General features: G+C 40.6%; 1 protein-coding gene and 1 long non-coding RNA gene across 2 annotated transcripts in view; one reads left to right on the top strand and one right to left on the bottom strand.

Annotated features, from left to right (window-relative positions):
- LOC142152253 (uncharacterized) overlaps positions 1 to 24,246 on the bottom strand; it is a 71,033-nt gene that overhangs the window by 44,182 nt on the left and 2,605 nt on the right. The gene's annotated exons all lie outside the window — the stretch shown is intronic.
- SEMA3D (semaphorin 3D) overlaps positions 7,222 to 24,246 on the top strand; it is a 150,852-nt gene continuing 133,827 nt past the window's right edge. The window contains exon 1 of the mRNA XM_075208692.1: positions 7,222 to 7,624. The gene's annotated coding sequence lies outside the window, so the exon portion shown is untranslated. The remainder of the gene's footprint in view (positions 7,625 to 24,246) is intronic.

A 24,246-nucleotide genomic window follows, 5' to 3' on the forward strand; every position in this document is an offset into this window, starting at 1 on the left:
CAAATATCATATCATGCCACAACAGTGCCCCCAAATCATATTATGCCACATAGTGATCATATTAACACCACTAAATTATATATGTATTAACCGTGAGTTTATATAAATATTCATTAGGAATAATTATGGACTATACAGCAACACCCCCCCCCCCCCCCCCTGGTTTTCTGTGTGGCTGTGTGGCATTCCTTCCCCCCCCCCCCCCCCCCCCATTTTTTTGTGTGGCATCCTTACTCCACCCCCATCCTGTATTTCTGTGTGGCATCCTTTCTCTTCACCCCCCCATTTTTCTGTGTGGCGTCCTTTCCTTCCCTCCCCCCCGTTTTAGTGTACTTACCTTCTCAGCTTCATTTCTCTTCTTGTTTCTCTGCCTGTTTCCAGCTTGCTGCAGGAGTCGGCTGCAATTTAGAAAATATACTCTCATATGTATACTTCATACAGTAAGAGGGAGATTCAGTTTGAAGCAATGTGTCTCTGGATCAGTCCGCGGATAAACTCCAAGGTAATGTCTGGCCTGATATATTCATGTCATGTGATCTGGTGGCTGGTTCCTTGGGAGGAGCCAGCCACCAGGATGCCTGTCACTGACAGGCTAGCAGTGTCTGCACTGACTGCCTGGGACCGGCCCTTCTGACCATCGGCCCTTCTGGCATTTGCAAGAAGTGCCAGATGGCCAGTCCGGTCCAGATTACAAGTACTAACCACAAAATAAACCATATGCTCTCAATGGGCCTGATTCATTAAGGATCTTAACTGAAGAAACTTCTTATTGCAGTCTCCTGGACAAAACCATGTTACAATGCAAGGGGTGCAAATTAGTATTCTGTTTTGCACATAAGTTAAATACTGACTGTTTATTCATGTAGCCCACAAATACTTGATAGCTTATTTGTACACTGAAATTTAAAGTTGATATTTGTGTTCTACATGAAAAAACAGTCAGTATTTAACTTATGTGCAAAACAGAATGCTAATTTGCACCCCTTGCATTGTAACATGGTTTTGTCCAGGAGACTGAAATAAGAAGTTTCTTTAGTTAAGATCCTTAATGAATCAGGCCCCATATTATCATCTCAAATTATATACCAAGTCTACAGGTCTCAATATCAGCAGCAATGTATCACACTTGCCATATACTCATACATCTCACTAAATATCAAACGCGAAATACTAAGTATCAATCACAAACTCCTATAGGCCATGGGGTATATTTAATAAACTGTGGGTTTGAAAAAGAGATTCTGCCTATAGCATCCAATCAGATTCTAGTTGTCATTTTGTAGACTGTACTAAATAAAACTATAACTAGAAATTGATAGGTTGCTATAGGCAACATCTCCACTTTTTCAAAACCTGCAGTTTAGTAAATATACTCCCATATGTATACTTCATACACTAAGAGGGAGATTCAGTTTGAAGCGATGTGTCTCTGGAACAATCCGCGGATAAACTCCAAGGTAATGTCTGGTCTGAAATATTCGCTCATTTTGCCTCAACCTCTGAGAGGTGTGCAGGAAAATGATCGAAAATTCCTTACTGTAACAGGTGGCAATGTGCACAGCCAGAGATTGCATTTATGTCTTGTGACACATCGCTCTGAAATGAATCTCCCCCAACGTGTCCCAGCATTAGCTGCATAGTATCTGCAGAGTATCTTCATATGCTATATTCTCCCAGTATGTCCCATCATGTTCCCATATGCCATACTGCTGTATATTTTACTTACACAAGAATATTACAACATAGATTATACAATACCAATGAGTTACCTGGCCCAAGGAGTATTACTAGGCCCTAGTAGTAATGGTTGATGATTAGCTCCTGTGCGCCTTTCTATGGTCAAAAGAAGTGAGAGAGATAAAATACCATGTACCCCTTTGTCTTGCTGCATGTGTGGGGGGCCGAGCCTTTGTTCAGGAAATGGTCATTGATCTATTGATGTGTGATAAGGTCCCAAAAATTATTTGTTTAACTACTGAGAGGGGGATGAAATCTGTGTCCCTTAACAGTGTGTTGGATGATGATGGTTTGTTCCTTGCAAACTCTCTGAAAACATTATGGCTTTTATTTCTTGAATAGGTGACTTTTATTGCTTGCTGTGTGGCTGTAGGTGACGAAGAACTAGCAGCCATAAAATGTGGTTGGTGAGTAGGCAATTTTGTTTTTTAGCACTGCTGATTGGCAGCTGCAGCTAGTTGCATCACCACTTGATATTCCATGCCAGATTTAGGCTTATTGCTTGGTGGTGCATTTTCATCCCCATCTGTCCACAGTTATACATGGGATCAGAGTAAATGTTCATTCTCATTATCCCTCTGAAGCTGATTACCATACAGCAGTACACTGTCTCAGCATGTTCATTCTCAAACCAATGGAATAGTAGCTCTAGGCCCGGCGCTCCCATTAGGCTCCCATTAGGCAAGTTTAAGCAGCTGCCTAGGGCGCCGGGCTCCGGAGGGCGCCTCTGAAATTGTGCACATCTATAAAGCTGTCTGGCAGCCATGGAAGTTAAACTCACCGCCGGTGAGTTTAACTTCCATGGCCGCCGGACAGCTTTATAGATGTGCACGATTTGATCCATGGCGGGGGTGGGATGATCGATTACCGACCCCCCCCCTAACACTGGGACGCGCTATCTCCTCTTTCCTCAGTGACTGTCGGGAGTGACGTCATCATCATCACGGCCCAACAGTCACTGAGGCGCCCGCCAGAGTGGAGCAGAGCATGGAGAAAACTCCATGGTAAGTAAAGACAGAGAAAGAGAGAGAGAAGAGAGAGAGAGAGAGAGAGAGAGAGTAGAGAGAGATGGATGTGCTGCGCTGCGGGGGGCATGTTCAAGCAGGGGGGGGACAGAGGACATGGTGATGCAGGGGGGAGAGAACAGAGGACATAGTTCTGCAGGGGGTGGTAGGACAGAGGACATGGTGCTGCAGGGGGGGACAGAGGACATGGTGATACAGGGGGGAGAGAACAGAGGACATAGTGCTGCAGGGGGTGGTGGGACAGAGGACATGGCAGGGGCGGATCTAGAAAATTGCTATACCCGGGGCAATTTAGGGGGGGATTTAGGCCCCGTCCCCTTTCCGACATCGAAGGCTGCCGGCGGCTGCACACTATGTGCAGGTCCGCTCGGCAGTGACAGTGTGCTGCCCGGCTGCTCTGATTGTGTTTAAGTCCCTGCTAGGGGGGGGGGGGGGCGATTGCCCCGATCGCCCCCCCCCCCCCCTGAATCCGCCACTGGGACATGGTGCTGCAGGGGATGATGACAGCGGACATGGTGCTGCAGGGGGGGGCAGAGGACATGGTGCTGCAGGGGGAGGACAGAGGATATGGTGCTGCAGGGGGGGAAGAGAGGACATGGTCAAGCAGCGGGAGGGGGGGGCAGTGTTCTGCAGGGGGAGCAGTGTGATGGGTCATTCTCACAAGTTTTTGTTCCCATATCTAATACTTGGATACTTCCCCTCTAGAAATCCTGTGATTGCCCCTGGACAGCAGTGGAGTCTGGACAACGTTCTCTACGAAACATCACGGCAGCCAGACCGCTGTAGGAGGTAAGGCTGTCACTTAAATATTATTTTAGTGTTCCTTTTTTTTTACCTTTGCTAGGACCTGAAATATTGTTCTCAAAGTCAGTAAAGGTGTGATCAGGTGGGGTACAGGGAGTACAGCAGTATGGGGCATGACCGGCCCTGGGCTTAAACAGAGTTATTAGGGGATCGGGACCTCTACAGTGAATTAAGAACCATGGCAGGATCCCTTTATAGGCAGCAGCTGCTTCTGAGATGGGGGTGGGGGGATGGGGGAGTCTCCATGCTTAACTAAGAGAAGAGGCAGCAGCCTCCCCTTGTAAACAGTGAATGTGTTTCTACTCCAAAGATGTGAGGGGCGCCATGGCTGCCACCATTTGCTCCAGTCTCAGCCCACCAGATGCGTATCTTAATGAAAGAGAGGGGCCCGATTTATTTACAGATAGCCGCAAGAAGGCAGAGAGGCTCTCTTCTCCCTGCAAAGTTGCTAACATCACAGAGCTAACTACGTCTAAATACTGCCAATGAAGAGAAGCAGCAAGGAGTCAGCAAGAAAAAGAAGAGAAGAAGAAGGGAAGCAGAGAGGTAGGTAAACTAAAGGGGCTGGAGAGAACGGAGGGGAGGGATAATTCAGAATAGTTTAAAATGAGGGTGGATTGAGAGAAAGAAGGGTTGATGCCCTGCCTGTTACATGTGTACTGTGCCCCAATTCAGGGCCATCTTTTCCATTGGGCACAATGGGCAGCTGCCCGGGGTCCCCACAGGCAAGGGAGCCCCATAGGCACGGCTCTTAATGAGAATAAATAATCCTGCAAAAGAAAAAAACCTGCAAAAAAAACCTACAAGGGTCACTGAGCAAGTACATCTATCTATCTCTATCTCTATATATCTATATCTGTATACATCTATATATCTATATCTAGGGGCCCCGGTGCACTGCTTTGCCCGGGGGCCCATAATGTTGTTAAGATGGCCCTGCCCCAATTTCTGGTGGAAGCCCTAAAAGGGAATAATAGAGATTTAAAAGTTTGATTGTTATCTAAACAGCAAACATGGGTTGGCCTGTCCATAATTGCATCTGTTTTCATCTACAAAACCACAGCTTTGGTTTAGGTTTGTCATATTTTCTTTGCTGCTGTTTTAGACAGGTTGCCATTCTCTATAAATTAACAAAAGCCAATACAATAAACTTGATAATGGCACTTGTCAATACATAGGGATTCAGAGGGGATCCAGAGGGGTTAGACACACTAACTAGGTATTATGACAAAAGCAGACACAAATAGTGCTTTGTTGTACCAGTAAAGGCATTCTAAAGAAAAACACCACTTTAGTATGTATTAGCTGTGTTTTTGAAGCACTATATGAGTAAAGACAAATATATTAACAATGGGTTTTGGATGTATTAAAGTACTGGATGATACAAAAGCACAGTTTTTATACTGGAAGAAAAATGTACATAAATCTGTAGTACCAAGTATAATGCAAATGTACTAAGGATAGGTACGCACTGGAGCTTTTTTGTCCAATCATTGTGCAAAACAGCTGACATAGGACTGTTCATTCGGATGTCGGCTTACTGTGTATAATAACACAATGGTAAAAAGTTACCCCAAAGTGCAGATTGTCGGTTCATTTGGTTGGTCGCACTGTTTAATAATCTTGTTCTAATCATCTTACGATCATGTAATGTGTATAGATTTCTGATACATCCACGACCAACTGTCGATAATTTTTTGAGCTGTGACTCCTTTGGGGCGTATCAAAATTTCTGAAGCCTGTACCTCTCCCACGTGGTGCGGTGTCCGCACGTCACTCTATTGGTAACTAGGTGCTTCTAACAACAACTGCTGTTCTTCAACAGTAACCACAATAGTAAAAGAATTTGTGGCTGTGCGGTTGCGATGGAACGTACACTGTACACAACTATGTTAATGAATGAAGAAGACGAGTTTCCTTCTCCTTTTAAGAGTTTTTGGGTGGTTCTTAATGAACATGCTCGGCCCATTATTTAAATTTCATGGAGATATCACTACAGGGACCACATATGTCGTTTCAATGTGTACGAAATGAAAATCTTTTCACACGACAACATAGCTGTGAAAAGACGCTACCCAGACGGTTCGTCTTTCATTCATCATTTAAAACGTGTCTAGTATGTACGCATGAATCGCCCAAGTAATCGGACCTTCAGTTGTTAGCATGGCCCGATTAAGGGTTCCGGGCACCATAGGCTATTTCAGCCATAGCATCCGCCCCTTCCCCATCCTTCCCCCAGTATAGACTTTTAGGACTACTCTTGAATATGAATTTTCAGGAGTATTCTCCCCCCAGGCTCCAGCGCCCCAGGCTGCAGCCTGGTCAGCCTGTTGGCTGATCAGGCCCTGGTTATTAGTAAAATCAATGTAGATAACACTTTGGATGGAAAATTCTTCAGTTTGTGCCTAGCTTTAGTGTGCACAGAACAGAAGTGAAGATAAAGAATACAATAGTCAGAGGCCAGGCCACTGATAACTCACAGCTCACACCACAAGTCACAATCACAAACAGTAGCATTAACAGATGTTTTCCCCTAAAACAATCCAAGAGAATGAATGCAAGAGGTGCTGTAAGCTCCTTTTATAAGGATGTAGACAGGTGACATTTGTTGATCCTTTCTGGTTTGCTTAATTTTATTTTCCATGCACTTCAATTGGTCTGATTCTCCAGGGAAGTGTAAATTATTCTGCAAATTAGGGGTAAAACTGGATCAATTCACAAATTGCTTAAATTCGGCAGAATCAATTCACCCATCTCGTCTTTGCTCTTAACATTCGTAACAAGAGTTATCATTAGCATAAGAAAAGGTTACAATAACATTTAAAATCCAAACTGCAAGAACCATGGGCTTTAGTAAGCTGGAAGTCTCAGTATATTCATTGCATGACTCAAATAATTTTCAGTTATTTAATACACTTTCTCTATTATATTCACTGTTTTATGTGGCACATTTGGAGTTAACATGTACTTGCTTTTTATTATTGATTCGATTTATTTTATACTTTTTATTGGGGAAACAATAGCACTATTTTATATTGTGTTATGTCTATATGTTTAACCTGCCGCTGGTAACAGTTTCTGAATGATAACAGACAAAATCCACCTAATCCCTATGGTAACACTAGAGTCATGATATGTAAAGGGTTTGCCCCATAGATTAAATATAACAATATACAGCAAAGTGTTAACCACTTATTTGCCAGTTTGCAGTGAGTTACGCTACAGTTCAAATTGATAGCCGGATAAAACTGTCAACAAGCATTAATAACCCTTTCCCTGTGTCACAAATATTTAGGTAATTTAGCACATTTTCAGACACGATTGGTAATATTACTACTGGATTCTCTGTCCTCAGAAGAGTTAATTTGAACAATGCTTAGCAGCATTAACTCTTGGCAAACCACGTAAGTGCCAAAGCATTTATGTCATTTATATTAGTGTTGTCATTTAAGACTAGAAAAGTCGGGGCTGACCGAGTACGCTTCTAAACAATGAATCACTGTTAGAATTTCAAATGTATATCTCATATTGCGGTCTCAGTAACAACACTTTGCTTTTTTTACCGTATGCGTAAGCCCAAAAAGCAATCAGAAGCTGTGCCAGCAGAGCAAGTGGTTGACTTGGAGAGTGTTTGTGCCTCACTCCTCCCACCCTCTGCACAGTATACGTCTGTAATTGGAGTCACTCATACACAACAGTGAGCTATGGTTTGTTGACAACGTGCATGAATGAGTGGATGAACTCAGCCCAGTCTGACATACCCACCACAACCATCAGAGGAAGAGGACGTCCAGAGGAGACCTAGCTCAGCACAGGCTAATGATCAGGCTTCAGCTAATGCACCTAAGTAGGACCTTTTGCTTGACTTTTTCTATCCTGGCGAGCACTGGATTGGATTTATTAGGCGTGACAGCTCTCTGTGTAAAACCATAGCACACACTGCTCCGTTTAGTGCTGATCATCTCATGAAAGAGGACTGGATGACTGCGGGCAGATTCCTTATCTAGAGGCAACTTTTATCTTCCAGGAACTCACTTCATTGCCTGCTGCATTTATAGGTAAAGCACCTTTGTCATATTTCACTTTACAGGGAGGGAAACATTTGGGTTAAAATTTAGATTAAAAATAGGTAGTCATAGTAAATTTCTGTTAATAATGTATCATTTGTTTCACTGGGCTAGACACACCTGTGCATACAGTAATGCTGAAACATACTTTAACGTGAGAGATATTACATATATGGTATCTCACGAGCTTCATTGAAAAGCACTTAAAAGAAGACATCTGTCTGATAATGTGATATGATGCAATGATGTGTGTACAGGGAACTGCACTGGATTTATTCTAGAATGGAAATATTTTAGGTAATGTTTTTGATTGCTCACTCTGGTTTCATAACTGTCCTGCAATGTATTATATAACGTGCACTATAATTATGATGTTGTCTAATAATTACAGGTATTTTATAGTTCCAACTTCAGTACACTCCATTTAAAGGTAGAGTATGTGTATAAATTTCATCATTACTGTGTACTGATTTTAAGAGAATTACGGAGTCCTCTAAATATTCAGAGTGCTTTTTTTTCTTCTTAAACATTGGCAGATACAGTCATTTCCTAGTTGGTGAAAGTCTGCCAACATTTGCAGGGAAGTCTACATATTACAGATTGAGGATAGACATTACCATGACATATTTCTTTGCCAAAATATATTTTTAATGAAATATGCTGGAAGCATGCTTTTTAAAATTCCTAATAATGGCTTATGACAGAGCTTGTAGTGAATTTGTCTGGGGCATTGCTTTTTATTGTAATGTAGTAGTGCATAATAATACTGCAAAATGCTTGGCTTTTTGATAAGTCAATCTGGCACCTGGGGTAAGATGTAAAAGTATATTGAATTATGGCAAAATGTGCAAATCAGATAAAATATGGCTTAAATAAATACTTTTTTTTTTTTTGTGAAATTATCATGAGTGACATAAATGTAAGGTAACTGAACAAAGTATTACATAAAGAGATTACTTCAAAGCCAGTCTGGCTTCACATGATGATATTACTGATAGAGATACCAGTGCCTTTAATGTCATTTGCAATTAGTGTGTTGCTTGTTTTGACCTAATGTATACTGGAAGTCAAATATTGTCCAAACAGGATATTGCTATTTTAGTAGTGGGGTTCTCAGTTTCTGCTTTGTATCACTACTTCTGAATTCATGTTAAGCAATACTATGACAACAAGAAGTGGCATGGTTCTAATGTTCTATAAGTTATAGTTAAATTGTCTTAAAAAGAACTTCCCATTTTTCTAGGGAAACTACTGTAAATCTTAATCTAATGATATTACATATTACATTCAATTGGTCATTGGTTAATATTTAAATTGAATGAATTGAAATATTACATTATTTTAAAAGGAAATATATAGTGTTGCAAATGACATTTGTTTGATGAGTTGATTAACACTAGTAACATCCGTTACATTGTTCAGGCTTATAGTCATGTCTGCAACACATGACTTCAGCTGTAACTTTTCACTGACAGTCTGATACCAAATAAGCTGTATGCCCTAATCACACCCCAGATACATCTCTGTTACTAATCCTAAGTAATTAGACCATAGAAAAACACAATGATTTATCCTGTAGCAATGTGAAGAAGCCTGTTGAAAATCATAGTCGTCTGTGGTGTATTGCTGACTTTAACCATTGCATGTAATTTGAAGTATAACAGAACAGTTACCCTTCAACATCATGTGAGTGATGTTTTATTTAACTGTCTTGCTAAGACCTAATAGACACAACAGTTCCCACCTGCATGTCTGCCAGGATTTAATTGTCCATTAGTAAAATTTGCAATTAATAATGTATCTTTAAAAACCTATAGACCTATATATATATAGGTCCTATATATATAAACCTATATATATATATAGATTTACCTAGCTGATTTTTCAATTATATTGAGGGTTGCTCTAGCTTGACATATTTTTTCTCCTTTGACATGACACTTTTACAACTCCTGTCTCAATAATGACCCTTATCTTCTTCATGCAGCACTCACCAGCGTCTTAACAAACAACAATTGTTCAGTGGTCAGGAATTTAGCAAGAACCTAGGAAGCATTTATACTAGTGCATGTGTTGTGTGCATCTTGCATGTAATTTGAAACTCATTCTTCAAGATCTTTGAATTACTTAATATGATGAGATTATATTTGGGTAGATTCTATGCAAACTATGCGGCCTATTTATCAAAGTTATCCCCCCTGTTAAATCCCTAGAAACTGTTGTTTTCGGGGATTTATCGGTAAATCACTATATATTATTGTAGCATCACGATATCTGCTGATTTGCATCTATTAGTGTTTTTCTGAGCACTCCCCATTAACACTATTATTAAAGTGTGCCCTGTGATAACCTTCTCCTTTTCTACATGTTAATGTACGCCATCTGAAGCTGGCATACATTAACATAACTGAAATCTTTCACAGCTGTCAGATCTGCTCTGAAGAGCAAAGCTGGATAGCGCATGTGTGGAGGGATCATGTGATCCCTCCCTGTCACATGACTCACCTTCTTGCCATCCAGAATGTTAGTGCTCATGCCCGAAGTTTTCAATCGGCGCATGCGCACTACCAAAATAGAGAAGTTCAGCGCAGCTTTCTTCGGATGAGAAGAGACTGCGATGATCAGGTGAGTCACTTCTCAGGGAAAGCAGGTTATCGGCACTGCTGTCCCTGAGATCTTTTTTGATACATAGCCGGAAACTTTCAATCCTTATCAAGGAGATGAGGATTGAAAAGTTTCAACTAAAAAAAATGAAGGATGATAAATAGGCCCCTATAGGAGCTTTGTGTGGTTAAACAATGTGATGCATGCAGACACTAGTTTATGGCACTGGGAGCTACATGGGTTAGACTACATAATCAGTGTAATTTGGGTATTTAATTGTCATTTGCTGAACTCTTTTCTGCAAACTATACATTCCTTCTTATTGTTATACATATGTAGGTATCTAATACAGATGGAGAACAATTGTTTATCATATGATGCTCTGGAGATGAGCTGAATTGTGTCAAAGCGTAAATTGAGTTTCACAACGGAACTTGCCTTTACAAATGGAAGTATGAAGTTATAGCGATACAATCTTTCTCTATGAATAGGGTTGGGGTGACGATGGACAATTCATTTTACTGTGTGGTGTGGCTAGTATAGACTGTGAACACTTAAGGCCACATTCTGTTGGTAAACGCGCCAAAGTCAAATGTGGCATGTAACAACTATTTCGAGAAACAGTTTTGAAAATGTTGCTTAGCTCTATGGTGCACTAATTGCATTGCCAACATCAAGCTGTGGCACACTTGCATAGAGTTGTCAATGCCGTGCAGTAGGACATCACATGCTTTCATGACACTTTATAATTAAAGTACACTGTAATGTTACACTATGAATGATTATTTCTTTAGCTTTTTGCGAAAACCCGATGTTATTTGTGTGTTTTATGTGTTTTCTACTAAAGCAAAAGAGAAGCCAATTTAGTTGTCCTGCGTAAATAGTCTTATTTCAATACAAGTTCTTTATTTTAACTTGTGTGAATGTATGCTAAGCTATTCCATGCTTTCTGAAATAATGGGAAATAGCATCAGCTAACGGCAATAGAGCAGGGGTGTCAGTGGTAAGAATATCGTACATAATATGTCAAGATCGCTGCCAGGGCAAGGTCCAATGTGCAGTTCAGAACACTGCCATATCTGACCAGGACTCCACAGCATTTTAGATCAATGATATACCCAGTCTGTGTATAATAAAGGTGAATGTAAAACACTGTTTCCCATCACATCAAAGCTATTCCACCATCAAAACTCTGAATGCAGCGATTTGACAATGCAATAGCTTAGGTGTGAGGGAAACAGTGTTCTCTGTTCACTGTAATGTTACACTTAGTGAGCACAACATTGCTTTAAATCGCCGTTGTTTTCTGGTCAGAATATCACGTTAAAACGACTGACTGACCTCACCTGCTATCATTACCACATAATACATGTTGTACAAAATATTATCTTGATACAGTAACACTAAATAAAAGTTATAATGACAGATTTTTTGTGGCGTATATTTTCCTATATAATAGGCATGGGTATGTGTGTGTTTGCACAGAAATGGGTGATCTCTTTCAGACTTTGGGATAATTGTTCCCTGATATTAACATTGACACATTATTTGTTTAAAAATATCATGTACCAGAAATCGTGACTAGTTTTACAGAATGGTGCAGTAGATCTTGACCGAGGCACAGTAAACGTGCAACATCTAAAGTGTTTGAAATTAGAAATTCATAGGTCTTTTTCCTGTTTTTTATTGAGCAGGAGCTCAGTATTATATATTTTCTAACAATTTTTTCTTCAATTTTAACCTATTTCTTCAATAAATTAAAGGATTCAATTCATAAATGTTAGTTAAAATACATATATACATCTGGATCATCCTCTTATTAACACGTAACATATTCTGCAATTCTGTAAAGTACAGAATTAAGACAAACATATATTGATACAGGAAAACATCTTGTAAGAAAAGGTAAGAGAACCCTGTTCATGACACCTACAATCTATACAGAAAACAAGTATATGATATAAAATGCACATGTGCATGGTTTGAGCAGCTAACTTGTTATGCTCAAGAGAAACGAACAGAGATAAAAATCAGCAGGGTGTCTCTCTGAACACTGAAATAAAGTGTTTTGTGTGGCAGATGTCAGTGGTGGATATACAAGATTAGAGAAATAATACAGTTATGTGCAGAGGTATGTGGACAAATGGACTACATGACTGAGTAGATAAGAAGTGTAATCCTTGTAGAGCTGTGTTTTCAGGAACCATTTAAACTGTGAAAGTTAGGGGAAAATACCAGAGTATAAGTATAGCATGGTAAAAATGGTGCAGTCTAGAGTGGGTTGTTAATAGGTGACATTGAAAGGTAAAATATACAGATGGAGCTTGGTTCTTACAGCCACGGAGCACAATCGCTGCTGTATGCAAATGTGAGAGTGGGGCTAAAATAACTAATTTTCTTAATTTATAAACCACTGGATCATCTGTAAGTCCTTGGTAGATTGAAACAGGGAAAATATCTGTATACAATAACTGTGAGATACATATATTAAGAGTAGTCTCAGTCTGTTTTGCATAGAAATAAAATGGGTTATTTTTTCACCTTATTACCAGTGATATTTCATGTTGACACGTGTTCTTGACATGTTCAGTAGAACTCATACTTGTGGTATTAAAAGAGATTTCCACACAAATTAACTGCAGTTGCTTTGTTATTGTGAAAGAGTTTCTATTGGGATTTACAGTTTAACATGAGGATCATAATAGTTTAATATGAAAACTGCATAAGTTAGAGATTTTAAAAACAAGAAAGAACATTAATATATTCATATGAGGCAACGATAGATTATGGTATCACATTGTATTAAAAAATAACGACTGCTGTCGCTGATATTCATAAAATAAAAGAGACTGCTATTACTGTATTTTTCATCTCTGTTCAGTTTACAATTTAAGACCCAACTGTGTCTATGGAAGTGGAAATACTTGGTCATATGCTGAACTCTTTCCTATGAACCATATAATGTGACCAAGAACTACATCTGCACCTAGTTACAGCTGCAAATAGTTCAGACACAGAGGTTCATACAGATCATACGCTGCCTGTAATATAGTATAAGTGTAGCTCTATGTTCACTAGCAATGTGTGGTAGGTGCATCCCACGTCACCTACCTCTCGATTAGTCTTTCTCAGACTAGCTGATTTCTCTTCATTTCAGCTTTGGTGGGTTTTACCGTGAACAGGAGCTGCTGTGTATGCAATTTTAGTACTAAGGTAGGTGATAAGCAGCTGACAAAGGTTTAGTAGCACAGTACACACAGATTTGTTAAGAAGTGTGGGCCCCAGGCCATCTCTCAGAAATAAATGAACAGATTATTTCTATTTCTATTCTATCCTTCACATGTTGGCATTTGCTCACACAGGTAATCTCCAAAATTCACTCTACCTCTCAGCTCTACAATGATGGCCTCTGTATGCCTCCATCCAACCCCCAGCACTCACTTAGCAGCGGGTATCTTTCTGTCTGCTGTCACCTTGTGGCTTCTCACATACACATGTCCCAGCTATGTTAGGCTTCATAGACCTCACCTCTCAATTCCCTGATACATCAGGTTAACTACACTCTGTATCGGTCTCCTATATTGACTTCTCATGCACCCAGAATCTCACAACTCCCCATGGAATTCTCTGAGTTCCGGAGCCATCCTCTTGTAACAAAAGCTAAATGTCAGCTCATCCGACATTTACTATTGTAGAATGTGGCCTCAGCAGTACATCAGTCAATCAAGGTCATGGCTAACTCATGGGAATATGAACTTGACTTTATCATATACTACTTACTAACCCATGGGACGTCACCCAAGTGCAAACTGGTGGAACAGAGGAGAGACTAATATTGTCACGGTGAAAGCTGAAAGATGGTGAGCTCAGTTTTAGACATTTTGAGGCTTAGGTTGCTGGTAAAGGTGCGGGGCGGGTTGAATCACTACATTATTGTCCACGCTCCCACTATGCAATGATGTAAAAGTGTCATTTCGCTGTAGGAGACGCGGCACACCGTAAATCGTTCCATGGAGGCTCCCATCCTGCCCACTTCACTAGGAAGTGGACAAGATGCAGGAGAATGGCCTGCTCTCCCAGAGTCCAGGAGAGCTATCCGGAATTCAGGAGTCTCCCAGACATTCCCGGAGAATGGGCAAGTATATCCTAGACAGACGTTTCTCAATGTAAATGAAATATTTGAACTAACAAATGTCTATCAGTAATCCTGATATGACTCTCATAACTAATTTAAGCCATAAATGAGGCTAAACTGAGCAGTATTCTAAGAGAAAAGAGAAAAAAGTTTACTTAATGAAAAACGTGGAACTAAAGTGCAGGCTTCTCTTGTGAGTAGAGAGTAGATATGAACCTTGCCGTGTGTGTTCAGGAGATCATTCAGGTGCAAAAGTGTAAAAACAAGGTTTTAAGGCTGTGCAATATGTGCACCTCCTAAATTATACCCATTGCATATTTATTTTATGATAAACTATTTAAATCTCAACCTAACCAACACTTTGTAGACTTTTCTGGTAAGCTATATGTTTTTGATAAATTGTTTTTAATCATATCTCAAGAGTTCACGTAAATGTTTCAGAATCCCCCTACAGGTTTTTGGAATTGCAATCCACAAATCTCTATCCTCCACAAATGTCCTTGCATATATAATTTCTTAACCTATTGACCAAAGATTAATAAAGTAGCACATTTATGGTCTTGCCTCTAGCAGAAAATTAATGTGGGAGACTGCCGCATAAGAACAAGAATTATGGTTTTATGTTTTTTGCTGAATAACAGGATTTTATGAAGCCCGATTGTAGACTCATGTGATGCAATTCTTTGGAATGACCAGATCTTTTTGTAATTCTCAGCAGCCCTGTAAAATGGCAGTGTTTATTGCAAGTTTGGCTTTGTTGGTTGTTTATTTCCCTTATGGGATTTCTTAGTTTAAAGCACATCTTTTAGAAACAATCTGGAAATTACTAGTTGCCATGATGAGTTTACTTGTGGTGAGCCTTGAAGCTTTCGTCTGAACTCCGCTGTATGTACTGTTAAAGGGCGTGACCTGGAAAACAGGATGCTGCTTTAAGGCATGTTGAGTGTAATTCATACAAAGTATGTTGTGAAGAGTGATGAGGTTTTAGGCTGTAAATGCATTACTGTTTTAGAGCAATTACATCAAAAACATATGTTGTGTTTCTTGTTTGTTCCTAATAGCTTGTTAGACATTTTAGCCCACAGCGTTTCATGTATGTAGGCAAATTAATAGGGAAATCCATGCTTAACATGTTGCTGTAAGTATGTACCCAAAAGTGAATGTACAAAAGTACCTGCAATTTCCAAGATTATATATGCAGTAACATTCATTTTTAGGATGTCAATGCAAAATTTATGGTGCATGCATATATGTGAATTTCCCTCATTTCCCATTGATTGTACTCATTTTTATTTCATACACTTATCATTGAAAGTCCATGTGAATGGCCTTTGCCATGTATTCATGTGAATGGCCCTTGCCATGACAAGACCCATCTGAGGTTCATTTTTGCTCCATGAAGAATCACTAACATTGGGGATTTCCTTTTTGTATTAACCCTAGGGCAGTAGAAATGTACCTAGGTCTCATCAGCAATCTGCAGTGTTCATTGCACATTCATTGAGATCAGCTTGCACAGATCTGATTGCAAAGATCATTGATTTCTACAAACACATTGACATTTGTTCCAGGGTCCGGCTGGACCATAAATACTACATGTTATCTCCTTGTTGTTTTCGTGGCGCGACCTGTGAGTAGAAAAAATAGGGGAGGGGGGAGGGAGAAAGAGAGAGAGGGGAAGGGCGAGAGAAAAGAACAGGCGAGGCAGTATACGCGATTGCGGCCGGGATTTGTTTATAGCTCCTTTCGCAATTTAGGTCCTTAGCTCTTAGGCCTTGGTTATAGCTCTAGTGCCGTGTATACTGTGGGATACTAAGGGTGGTAGGGCTTAGGTGGGCAAGGGGATTTATATGCCCTGCCTCAAGCTTGTATTAGAAGCTTTTGCAGGCATATAAATCCCCTTGCCCACCTAAGCCCTACCACCCTTAGTATCCCACAGTATACACGGCACTAGAGCTATAACCAAGGCCTAAGAGCTAAGGACCTAAATTGCGAAAGGAGCTATAAACAAATCCCGGCCGCAATCGTGTATACTGCCTCGCCTGTTCTTTTCTCTCGCCCTTCCCCTCTCTCTCTTTCTCCCTCCCCCCTCCCCTATTTTTTCTCCTCACAGGTCGCGCCACGGAAACAACAAGGAGACAACCAACAGAAACCGGACCTGGAACATCCGGACCATCCGTCAAGGCAGCACCCACCCTCACAACAACAACGAAAAAACAAAGCGCAGACGTCCTAGGTAAGCCCTCCCAAAAGGGTCTATACCACCCATCTCATAAATACTACATGCATGAAACAAATGTCAGTGTGCACTGAGAGTGCTCTCCCCAAAGAGATCAATGATCTTTATAATGGGATTCATTTAAGACGAGGTCACAGTCTGATAAACTCAGCTGATTAATGCTTTCAATATATTTTAATGTGTAGGCATACTTAATGTATAATTTACTTAAAATGTTAAGTAGACACTGTGGTTTGTATCTGGGTTCTGCTAATTGAGTTTCTTTTATATTGTTACTTCGGTTTCTCGTATGTCAGCTTTGTTGTTTAGAAATCATATCAATGTCCATAAAACCCAAAAAGGAAGTCTACATTTGTATATTCCAATCCTTTTCGCTTATCTACTTTTTTTTCCTACTTATGTTAGAGCATTATTCTGCCTGTCACATTTCATTCTGTGGTGGTATGCTACAGAAGCAGGGGGCAGATAATTATTTGTAACATAGTACTTGTTGTGGAAATGGATTTATATGATCCAGAGGCAAAGCAGCTGCCATTGATTTTGTGCACATGAAGTTGCCATGATTTAACTTGGTTACCATGTTTTTTAACCCTAAATCTCTAAGTTATGTAGTAGGAAACGCCCATCTAGAAACTGACATTTACCATGGGGGTACAAAGTTAATGCTTGTAAAGATCATATATTTCTTTTCTTTAGTAAGACATGTATAATTGTCATTGCATGCTATAAAAGTATTAAACCTATAAAATCCTTCTGACAGAACATGTGGCGATCATTAAATATATCTGACTTAAGATTCAAATCACAATAGAACAAGATGGAAAGCGAGAGAGAGTAGCCAGAGGGGGTTCATTCCTTAACGAGATGAAACAAAGGCAACAGAGACAGCGAGATGTCCATGAAAGACAGATAAGATTTTAAATGATTGGGTATAAAACAAGAGAATGACGTAATGCTCCTGGCTTAAAAAGGAAGACACATAGTTTACAATCTAGATGAAATGAATGTACCAGTTAGTTTGGAGACAGGGGAGCTTTAATTACCAGATAAGAAAACAATAATATGTGCAGGTTACGCAATGCAATTGTTTCAATTCTATTTCCTAAATACCTTAATTGCTGCATTATTTAATATGAAATGATTATTCTAAAGGAAGGCTATTATTATTACTTTAAAATGTATTTAAAAACTCACTGTAGGTTTTACTGTCAGGAAATAAAAAAACTACTAACAGAAGAGCACATTTTATTATTTTTGAATGGCTCATAGAATGTTCATAAGACCTTGTGATGTTGAAATCAGGGGCTGGGGGGCTGGTCCCAGAGTGGGCTTCCCTGTGCTGGGTCACAGGGCTACCTGCATTTTTCTCCCTTTGAAATGCTCCTAATAGGCTGCTGAGCCGAGTCTCCCTGCCGGGCTAAAATTTGGCAGTGAGCCCCTGATTCACTTTTTATAGACTATTGATTGCACTATTGATAATCTAAGATTGATACATTTTACTTTAGCTGTAAGCAATAAATTTCAAATCACACAGAGCTTAGCACCTTTTTATGTACATGAACATCAGGGGGTAAATGTATCAAGCTGAGCGTTTTCCAGCGGGTTTGAAAAGTGGAGATTGCCTATAGCAACCAATCATATTCTAGCTGTCATTTTGTAGAATGTACTAAATAAATGACAGCTAGAATATGATTGGCTTCTCAAACACGCCGGAAAACTCTCAGCTTGATACATTTACCCCCAGATATACATTTTATATTTACATATACGTCTATGTAGCAGAAAAAAATCATTAAGGCAGACTCTGGCTGTTCATTGTTACTGTTGAATCAACTGGCACGCCCAAAAGACTTAGTGGGCTCGTATGATATGCTTGGCACAACAAAATATGGGAAAATTACTCCTGCTTTACTCCCGTTATAATGTTTTTCCTAAATTTCCATAGTTTGTATAGTAATGTAAGTTTATGTAAAGATTTATTTTTCACTTAATAGTGGCCTCCGATAAACATTATCTTGCATTAATATGGGCCTGTCAGCTTTACACAGTGCAGGCAGCCATTTGTGAGCTGAACTTAATCAGAATATATCCTTCACTGGAATTAGTTTCAACACTATGGTCTAATGCACTTTGCTCCTCATGTCTTACTAAAGTCACTAGTTCCTACTGAATTTATAAGCTAAATCTTGTTGCAGTACACAAAATATCTATTTCCACTGGGTAGGTGGTAGGTCCACTTTTAGGTAATTCTGAATTCATACTGGTACCCTTTAATAGCAGGATACATTGAAAGCAACAAAACTCACTTATCACTGGTGTTAATGTCATTTAAGTCAGTAACAGTTATTGATAGGTCAGGGATGATGTTAGTGTTTAATGGATCTCACTCAAAGCTCTAACAATGGGATCCATTCATATGGCTCTGTTTCATGATTCCTTAATGGGTTTTACAGTATACCATAGTCTACTTTTTATGATTTTCATATGTATTTTACAGCAATATTCATAGATTTGAAAATGGTCTATATGAGAGGGTGGTCCTTGAAGACAATGCCAAATATTTAACGTTATTTTATGGAGCCTACTGCACCATTTTTACAGATGGTTATATCTACAGACCACTTTCTCTCTTTCTCTCTCTCTCTCTCTCTCTCTCTCTCTCTTACTTTTTCTCAATCTCTCTTTATCTCTCTTTCTCTATCTCTGTATAAAATGTACTTGCACCTCCGCAACTGACTGAAGATGAATTCATCAATTATTAATTAATAATATAAGAGAAAAATATTTTTTTTAACCAGGTGTTGAAAAGGTTAAGTAAAATAACTTTACAAGATTTGTTTCAATTTTCTTAGAAGACAAAAGAGAAAGTGATAGAATTATAATTTGTCTTTGTGTCTGCATTTGAACAAAGTGGAGACTTTTCAATTGCACACAGAGCCAAAATACAGTATATGTAAGTATATAAATACTTTGTATGAGTGAAAGTGATGACACCATATGAGGGCTATTAAGACTTCAAAGGACCTTTAAATAAACAATGGTGTAAGGTTTAGTGGTGGTCCTCAATCTTAGTCATCACAGACAAAAAAACTGCTTATGCGTGGTTTCTGCTGTCAAAAAGATATCAACACAATCCATATATGGTATCTCCATGTATGCTGTAAATAATGTCAGAACAAATAATTTCAGTGTTGTCCAGGCAGTATTATGTTAGATGAGATTATTTGATAATACAGAATATTATAAATATGAAAGGAATTTCAAGAAAGATGTACATGTTGGGTGGTATGCAGACCGAACAGATGTTACGGTTGGGTCTTGTATAGGGTACAGTGGCTCCATCATCTTTAACTACTTTTTTGAGTTTGTGTTTTTTGTTCTCACAAATTTAGAGAACACCAAAATAAAAGAGAAATCGAGTAAAGTGCCCCTTAAATAGGTCTCATGTAGAGTTGGACATGATTGGAAATGTATTGGGTCTCCTGAGGGGCGCTGATGTATTTGAACCTCAGTCTACAGTACAGAAGTTGCATTTGCTCCAACATGGCCTTATACGCCCCCTTCCATCTCTGCAATCATAAGGGGCCGCAAGCAGCTGTAAACACAAGATGTGACTCGGTCTATATATGGTTGCAAACAATACTAATGCTTTATAGCCATGCACAGAAGTAAGGAAGCTTATGGTGATATGCTTAAAGAGTTTCATACAACTAAAGCATATTATACACTTTTAACGTATCTTAATGCAGTAAATGCATTTAATATAGTATGCTGATTCACACGTATCTTAAGATATATGCAGCACTGCATATAGACGTAAGTTATTCTTTTTTTCAGGTTGCATTTTTACGTCTGCATTTTGTATGCAAATTGTGTCTAACTCTACATGAGACCCTCTGTTGTTAGCTAAAACTTGACCATTTTAATATGCTAAATCCAGTCTGCATTAATGTTATTGTACTGTAAAAAAATATTTTCTGTTGCTAAATTTGCGCAGTTGTTGTAAAATACTTGGCAAGTATTTTTAGCATTAGACATTTTTTTTTACTAAAATAAATTGTTACAACACACACATCATGCTAGTATAATAGTGTATACCAGGGGTTGGCAACCTTTTTCTATCGGAGTGCCAGCTAAAATCCAGTCAAGCCCAGGTGTGCCGGTTGTGTGTGTGTGTGTGTGTGTGTGTGTGTGTATGTCTCTATATATATATATATATATATATATATATATATATATATGTATACAGAGCTGCCTAGAGAGATTAATGGCCCCAGTACAGCAACTCCATGGGTCCTCTTTTATAGTTGAGCATGGTAAAAAAAATGTTGTTCCGCCACATTTTTTTACCATGCAAGTGGTCGTACAATTGGGTGTGTGGCAGTACATCATTGGGGGCATATCTAGCAGGTGAAAAGCACCAGGCCACCCTCTTACAGAAAAATGCATTACTCACACATGCCCCCTTGTTCAGCAGCTTTGCTCAAATATGTCCCCTCTGCCCACATGCTTTAATCACACTTGCCCCACCTCTGCCCAGCACCTTTTGTGACACATGCCCCTCTCCATCACCTTTCGTCACAAATGCCCCCTCTCCAGCACACCTTCTTCTTACCTTATTCTCCACTGCACAGCATGTAAAATATTCAGCAGTCCGTCGAGCACCATGTGACCACTGCAGTCACATGACCTGGCGTCTGAAGGTACCTGAGCTGAAGGTGATTTAGCCACTACCGATCCCCCTGCACTCAATAAAAAAAGATAGGTCTCCAGAGGGGACTCGGGCCACCAAGCAGGCCCAGGCAATTTGTAGCCGCCCCCTCCCCTCTCGGCGGCTATATATATATATAATTATGTCTCATTTAATGAGGCTAATATCATATTAACAGTAATGGAGCAGCAAGAAAAAACGTTATGCCACACAGTAATGCCCCAGTTCACATCATACCTCATAATTGTGCCCCCAATTCATCTTATGCCACATAGTTGTGCCCCCAATTCATACTTTGCCACAATTGCCCGCAGAAACACATAGTATGCCACAGTTGCCCTCCTAAATACATAGTATGCCACAGTTGCCCCAAGAAACACATAGTATGCCACAGTTCCCCCAGAAACACATAGTATGCCACAGTTGCCCCCAGAAACACATAGTATGCCACAGTTGCCCCCAGAAACACATAGTATGCCACAGTTGCCCACAGAAATATATAGTATTTCAGTTGCCCACAGAAATACATAGTATGCCACAGTTGCCCGCAGAAATACATAATATGTCACAGTTGCCCCCAGAAATTCATAGTATTTCACAGTTGCCACCAGAAATACATAGTATGCCACAGTTGCCCCCAGAAATTCATATTTCACAGTTGCCCCCAGAAACACATAGTATGCCACAGTTGCCCCCAGAAACATAGTATGCCACAGTTGCCCCCAGAAACACATAGTATGCCACAGTTGCCCCCAATACATTTTATGCCACAGTAATGTCCCCAATATCTTTTATGCCACATAAATGCCCCCAATACCTTTTATGCCACATTAATGCACCCAATACCTTTTATGCCACAGTAATGCCCCTGTCACGGGCACTAGGAGTCTTTACCCAGGTATCACCAGATGATGGACTTACCAGAGCAGTATAGGTGGTAATATGGTACTCTGGTAGCGGGGTGATCACGGAACAGGAGACAGCAGATGGTAAGAGAATGCTCGTGGAAAGTCTATGACTAGCAGCACTGGTAATATATAGATAACTGTACACGAGGAGCTGGATGGACAAGGAAACGTGAGGGTAGTCAGTGGTCTGCGGGTAGCAAGTTGTACCACTGCTATAGTGAGGAGGAATGTCCAGAAGTAACGAGGAGGTGATGAAAGTCAGCGGTCTGCATATAGCAAGTTGTACCGCTGTCTAGGTGAGGGAATGGAATCCAGGTGAAGGTATCCGGGAAGTCAGTGGTCTGCGTTAGCAAGTTGTACCACTGCTATGTGAAGGGATACTGGAAACTGGTGACTCAGGAAACAGGGAACAGTGGTCTGCCTCCAGCAAGTTGTACCACTGAGATATATATGTGAGGAGGAGCACGGGGAGATAAATGCAATGCAGAGTATACACGGGCACACTGAACTTGATCCCACGATGATATGCACACAAAAGTAATAACTGAGCAGCACTGCACAAATATACAAAGTCACAAGAACTATCCAGGCTAAAAGGTAACACAGTCAAATGATGGCAATAGTCTCAGTGGATAGGAAACTCCAGAGGTGAACAACTCACAGTCAATGAGAAGTATGCATACCGTGGTTCAGGAGAGCAGGCTGTCAGAAAGGAGTGCAGGGATACCTGAACGGCTGTAGGCCGGCAGGATACGAAGTCCCAGGAGGGTGGAAGCGGTAACCAAGTAGGTGCAGCGCACAGTAGGTAGACCAGCAAGGATATAAACAATACTCAGGAAGCAGTAGTATATAGAACTGGACACCCGGAGAGCACAGGAGAGTAGAGGCGGTCTAGCCGAGATGAAAGCAGCGGAGCGTTGATCCGATGCAGACAGGCGAGTTGACACAAGCGGGAACACTGTAGAAGCACGGAACAGCGGATCGGCTGGCTGCAGATACGAGGAGTACTGGAGGGTTGCGATGAGCAGGACACTGCAGATACACGGAGGCAGCGGATAGAAATCAGCTGGTGTAGTCACGATGAAACACGGGAGAGTTGAGATAAGCAGGATACTGTAGATACACAGAGGCAGCGGATAGGAATCAGCTGGTGTAGTCACGATGAAACACGGGAGAGTTGAGATAAGCAGGATACTGTAGATACACAGAGGCAGCGGATAGGAATCAGCTGGTATAGTCACAATGAAACACAGGAGAGTTGAAGTGGACTGGAAACTGTAGAAGCACAGAGGCAGCGGATAGGAATCAGCTGGTGCCGTCACGATGAAACACAGGAGAGTTGAAGTGGTCTGGAAACCACAAACGAACAACAGGAATCAGCAGGAGCTGAATACACGAGGAAACACAGGAACACCGTCAGAGGCTCATGGGGAATGAGACTCCAAGATCAGGCAATGAGGTATAGAACACAGGTGCTTTAAATAGGGAGTGTTGCCTGATCAGCCAATTAACTAAAAGGAACATGTACTGAAGGATTGAAAGGGCTGCACATGCGCAGACCCTCAGGATGGTGGACGGCCACGGTTCCTAAATACACGAGAAGTAGCACTCACAGTCCGGTGAGTGACAGCCCCCTTCTCTTCACACTTCAAAGTGCCTCAAAATATTTTTTAGGCCACTAATAAATTAATAAAAAATTATATAATTTTATACTTACCTCTGCCAGGCATCCACAAAAGGTGCTTGGGAGGAACTGTGCAGCCGACACTGAACTGCTGCGCAAGCGCAGCAGTTCAGCTCTTCTCCGGCTGTCATTTATTAAAAATGACAGCCGGAGAAGAGCTGAACTGCTGCGCTTGCACAGCAGTCCAGTGTCGGGGAAGGAATGACAGCCGGAGAAGAGCTGAACTGCTGCGCTTGCGCAGCAGTTCAGCTCTTCTCCGGCTGTCATTTAGAACAGTCGGACGGCCGGCATGCCAGGACTCAGGGGGCTGCGTGCCACCCCCGGCCGACCCC

The sequence above is a fragment of the Mixophyes fleayi genome, chromosome 4, assembly GCF_038048845.1.
Source record: "Mixophyes fleayi isolate aMixFle1 chromosome 4, aMixFle1.hap1, whole genome shotgun sequence".
Lineage (NCBI taxonomy): Eukaryota > Metazoa > Chordata > Amphibia > Anura > Limnodynastidae > Mixophyes > Mixophyes fleayi.